This window comes from Eumetopias jubatus, unplaced genomic scaffold, assembly GCF_037043125.1.
Source record: "Eumetopias jubatus isolate StellerSeaLion01/CBP00866 unplaced genomic scaffold, mEumJub1_p1.0 scaffold_2, whole genome shotgun sequence".
NCBI lineage: Eukaryota > Metazoa > Chordata > Mammalia > Carnivora > Otariidae > Eumetopias > Eumetopias jubatus.
The window spans coordinates 171092584-171098602 of NW_028274808.1; positions in this window are offsets into that span (position 1 = coordinate 171092584).

The window sequence follows — 6019 nt, forward strand, 5'->3', positions numbered from 1 at the left end:
AGTTTGCAAATCAGTGGGCCGGATCACCATGGTTCTCAACCTTGGCTGCATATTAGAACCCCCCAGGGAGTTTTTTATACATATGGTGGGGGAGCCCGGCCGTCAGCCCAGTAGCTCAGAATCAGAATCTCTGGGGCTCAGGTGTGGGCACTGCGGCCCTTAGACCTGGGAAGGGAGCAGGTATGCCCCAGCTCTGCATTCCGGGAAGACTTCCTGGCAGTTTTCCAAGTCCTCTGTGGGTGCCTGGACCCACAGCAGCCATCAGGGTCATCCCCTGGGACCAGGAGGCAGATGCACCAGAAGCAAGCAGGTGAAGGGATGTCCCTACCTCTGGTTTCAGCCAGCAACAGGGAGGTGCCTCGGCTAGAGCCGGAGGTTGGACCGAGCCGCCTCCCCCCCACACACACACCAGAATTCATGCAGGGAAGTCCTAACCCCCAGTACTTCAAAATGTGGCCTTATTTGGAAATAAGGGCATTGCAGATGTCATTAGCTGAGATGAGGTCATACCAGAGGAGGGTGGGCCCCTAATGTAGTATGACTGGTGCGCTATAAAAAGGGGAAATTTGGACACAGTCCCACACACAGGGAGAGGGCCACGTGAACTTGAAGGCAGAGATCAGGGTGATGCATCTACAAGCCAGGGAATGCCAAGCATCACCAGCAAACCAACAGAAGCCGGGGGAGAAGCCTGGAACACATCCTTCCCTCAGCACCCATAGCAGGAGCCGACCCTGCTGACACTTTGATCTTAGGCTTGCAGCCTCCAAAACTGTGAGAAAATATGTTCCTGTTGCTTACACCCCCCAGTCTGGGGTACTTTGTTACTGGAGCCCTAGCAAACCACTACAGGGAGGGGAGATTCCTCCAAAAAAAGCAAACAGAAGTTCAACACACAAATGTTCTAAATGGATTTAAAAACAAAAACCCAGAGGTTTCTAGGTAGTGAAATCATTGGAAAGTATTTGGAAATGCAGAGAAATCACTTTGTTTTGTTTTTTGTTTTGTTTAAAGCACTTCACACTGCGGCAGGAAGCATCATAAACCTCAATGAACATTCCTGATCTGCTGATGGCTAGTGAGAAAGTAACTGGTTGTGTGTCCATTCCTACACTTTCTCTCCCTAGCTCATCCCAGCCGGTTGGGAGCAGGACAGGTAATTGCATTAAGTTATCGGGCAACTCAGATGCTCTCCTTTTTAGCATCAAAGGAGCCTTTCTCTTTAATCAATCAAAAACCTGAGGTCTCCCTGGCAAGGAGAAAAGTCTTAGAAGTTGGCCAGGAGCTGGATTCAAAGGGACAGTTTCTGGATACAAAAGATTCAGGTGGGCCTTCATCAGGCCCCCAGCAGAGGACCCCATGGGGTGGCCCACGGGGTCCTGGACAACAGAGGCTTGTACGCCCCCCAGCAGACACTGAGTGAGAGGGCGGGAGAGGACTCTGTCCCTCACACCTCACCACAGGCCCTATATTCATGGTTGTTCCATTGAATTCTCCTACCTAACCCTTTCTTGGGCACAGAGATTGTTCTTCCTTACCTGATTCCTATGCGGGGACCCAGATAAACAGAGCTCACAGACTGGGGGTGCAGAGAGAGAGCAGGAAGCGAGCATCTCAGCAAAGCACTCGTGAGTTTTCAGGGCCACGCAAGCCAGATAAAAAGATGATAAATGGATATTTAATTAGGGTCAGTGAAGAATGGAGAATGGGTGTTGAACTTAGCAGTGAATTTTGCTTTTTGAAGATATAAATAGAATCTCAGAGTCCTTTGACTCTTTTGACCTATGAAGATGGTTTTCTAATGGAAGAGTGTGAGACTCACCTTCCTATGTAAGACCTAAGCAGATCTCGGGAGCTTTAGATCAGCCTCTTAAAAAAAAAAAAAATTAATGCAAAAGAAAGACATTCATATCTTCCATCCTGACATTCTTTTCAGGTCCCCTCCTGCCCTAGGACTTTTCAGTGGGTAGATTTGGAGGAAAAGAAAATTCGAACATGAAATTACTCAATTTCAAGTCAACTTCATTTCCCAGCTCTCTGGTCGGTTATCTGCCAAAGCAACCACTTGTCCTTAGTGCCCTAGAAATGCCCTTGTTCACAAGGTCACAAACAGCTGGTTACCATTCTCAGCTAAGCCCTTGTTCCTGCATGGATCCCTGCTGTGGGGAGGAAGTTGAGCCTTGTATAAGGAGTTTCCATTCTCAAGTCCCAGATTTGAATCCCAGGTCCTTCCCTGGTGCAGGTGATTTGACTCTCTAAGAATGGAGAGGAAATGAACGATGGGAGTGTCTTCATATCCTCCTTGTGAGCATCTGATGGAAGAATAATAAATAAAGCTCTGTTGTGCTGATCAGGGGAATAATAAAGAAAGCTCCTGATGCACCGTCACAGGTGCTCAGGGAAAGGGCCTCCACCTCAGCTGAGCTCCCGTCCTCCCGTCCGGGGCACACACGAGAAAGGAGAGGGGTTGGGTCCGGTGTTCTCTCCTGGAGGTGGCTCAGAGGCCAGGCTCCTGTGCCCTGCCTTCTACAGAAGAAGCCAGTGCTGAGAGAAGACTGGCCTTTTCCATCTCAGGGAATCAAGTAAAGGCGAATCAGTGCGCTGGACCTGAATGCCAATCAGGAAGCCTGTGCTGAGCACACAGCACACACAGACCCTGTGCCAGGGACAGAGGATGAAGCAGTGGGTAAGCCTTGGCCCTTGCCTCCCAGCCTCCATACATCTCAGCGTGCGAATGCAAAACGTCTTTCAACACATCGACTTCCCTAAGAAACTGTAGTGATTTTATATTTTATTATACTACTGGGGCTTATTTTTATTTTAACAAAAAGGTTTACGTGCAAAAGAAATACATTATTTTTTCCTCTCTTAATCCGTAAACTCACTCATGTTTAGGACTGAATTCATTTCTAATAATATGAACAGGAAGTGACTGTTTTTTCAAGGTTGCTAAACAAATAAAGCCAACCACATTTTCACTGAAATATCTGACAAGACAGTTTTGAAGTCCTGGAGAAGAACTCATTCTCTAATTGTCTAATTAAAACCCATTTAGTGTAATAAACTAGAATCTCCCAGGGCCTCCTCTATTAGAGAAAACTTTATTAACCTGAGATGAGTTACAATATTAATTTAGAGGAAATAAACTGCATTTGGGGGGAGAAAAGCAAACATGCTGTGAGAACTCTCATTTATCCACACTGGCTCCCCATCTGACCACACATCATTTGACAGATATCTGTCTTCCCCAGTTAGGAACTGAAAACCAAGTTGCCTCCATGACCACTGGTGGTATTTTTCCTTTGGGAAGACAGATTTATTCTTCTGCTCTTTCTTGCAGCTAGGTCAAACTGAGCTTGATGTTCTGACACCCCCTCTCTTGTCCAACAACTTCCCATTGAAAAGTGAGACCATTCTGGTCAGCAAGGTTTGTCCGTGGCCTCAAAGGGAGCTCAGTGCCAAATGGAGAATGGCATTGTCTGATTGTCCTCCCAAGTGAGAGGATACAGCACGAAATTCTCTCTCCAGGAACTCCTGGACATGTGGCTGACGCAGAGTGGATCACAATCTAATATGGGGCCCTGAGTAAGAACGTGCTCTCAGAAGGTCACGTATATGTGTTATGTATGCATGGGTCTGCAAACTACAGCCATGAATACATCTCTATATCGTCAAAAGAGAAGTCTGAATTGAGGCCAACAGATTTCCCTAGAGCCTAGAGGCTTCTAAGGAACGTGTCTTAATTAGTAGATCAAAGTAGTTTGTATTTAACATGTCAAATAGATGATAGATACATAGATAGATAGATCAATCGATCGATGGATGATTGATTGATTTAGAAGTCAATAGAACTGTTTATACCAATAACCTGCAGAAGGATCAGGTACTAGGTTTCCCTCAACCTACATTTCCTCCTCTGTAAAATGGGCTCGATTACCTCTCCAGGTGGTATTAAGGCATAAACGAAACAGTGCGTGTAAAGTGCTTAATGAAGCAACTGACATAAAGTAAGCCTCAATAAACAGAAACCATTACCACTATTATTCTTATTGAAGAACAGTAAATTTAGGGGCACCTCTGTGAGTTCAGGAATTCGGAACGGTAAGGAGACAGACCTGGTTAATGGGAAGGTGACGACGGACCAACGCACCTGTAACAGATACTTTCCACAACAATGCACAGCTTAAGTGGGGCCAGTCACCTGGTGGTCAGATGTTCCCCCAGTCACCAAGGATGAGATGGTTTTGCCCGGGAACCCAGCTTGATTTCCTGGTTCAAAAATCACACCTGTGAAACTCGATCCAGGTGGGAAATTCTTCTGGTTGACTCTGTTAAAGCCATGGTTCATTATCAAGTTATTTCTCTGGGTCACTCTGAGGTCATCTCTTAATTAATAACAGCCCGGGGAGGGGGCAAACTCTAGCTTCTCAGCCTCTGCCGGGAAGCCCATTGTAGCACCTCTCGTCTGCTGAGCACTTCCTAGGTGCCGGGTGCCAGCCAAATAGCCTTCTGCACAGCCACTTACTTAAGCCTCTGATGACCCCCCAGCGGAGCAGCTACAAGGATCCCCACATCAAGATGAAGAATCTCAGGCTTGCTAAGTCCAGTTATTTGACCAAGATCACAGCTAATGGGGCCAGCACTGCAGGTGAGTGCCAGAGCCCTTCCCATCAGCCTCCGCTTCACCTAAACCATTAATCCCCCTTTTCTCTCCCATGTCATGTGTGTTTATACTGCATACAAGAACAAAAGATGGTTTAAAATTCTCATTTTTCTCACCTGCTGAAGAGCTGGACGGCCTATTGTTCCTAAGCAAGCTATACCTGGCGCTGGGCTCTCTAGATGATCCCTCCAATCATCTTCATGTGCCATCACTGCTTGCCCTCATCCCTGCTCAGGATTCTTTCTGGCCTTTCAGAAAACAACTGGCAACAATTTAGCAACTAGTTTAAATCTCTTCAGTTGGGTAAGAATCCCCTTCACGGAAGGCGGTTGGGGGGGGGGGTGGGGGCGGGCCTGGTTGGAGCAAAGCAAGAGTGCCACCTGGTGGGACATTTGGGTCACTGCCAACAATGTTCCCCAGGCAAAGGTGGGCGGGCAAGGTGGGCTGAAGCTACATCAAGGGTGGAAAGGTGTCCACACTGCCGGGGACCATTCCTAGACAACTACAAGAACTAACTCAGCACGGTCCAGGCACTAACTTCATGAAGTTCAAATCTTACTCAAATACAAGTTTGGACTTTAAAGGCATGCCTTTGTGCTCCAAAGCCCAGTTGGATTAGGGTGAGGTAAGAGGCAGGTCATCCATGCAGGGGCAAAAGAGCATCTCATCTTTATTTGAAATTTTGAAATTATTTTCATCGTGGATTTTTGGCATTGATTTTGACTTTTTAGGATTGCATTAAAATATTAGTTATCTCAATTACTGAGTTTGGAGAAACCCTCTCTTACATTTTGACACACCGCAAACACCTCTTGCTTCACCCTAGTATCGGCTCTGCTGAAGTCCTCCAAAGGATTCTGTTTCCTTTCAAAGCTCTGTCTGTACAGGAGCTACACACAGCTCCTGAGGTTTCCTGGCACACCTGCCTTTGCTCTGTCCCATCTGAGAATGGTCTTGTCGTCATCACACTCCTTCCTACCCGACTCACCCACTCAAGTCAAGAGAAAGTACCTAAACCGGGCACACACTTCGGTGTAACTGCCCAATAACCTGACCAAACACACGTGCCGATCACTAGCCTCATCACAGATTACGGCTCTGGAGCCGGCAGCTCCCTTGCCTCTGTTTCTGCCACGTCCCAGAGCACCGGGCCGCGAGTCTGAGCCAAGAGCGCGTCTCCCCACCGCGTGCCCTCACCTAACGTTGGCCGGCCCCAGCTGAGGGTCTGCCTTGGCACTTCACTTTCTCAACAATGTCCGAGCTGAATGCCCACATCAGGCCGTATCACCATCAAACTCTGTGTCTACGCTGGGTCATGCCAGGCCCCTGGTCCACACCTGAGGCTAGGTGGGAAGT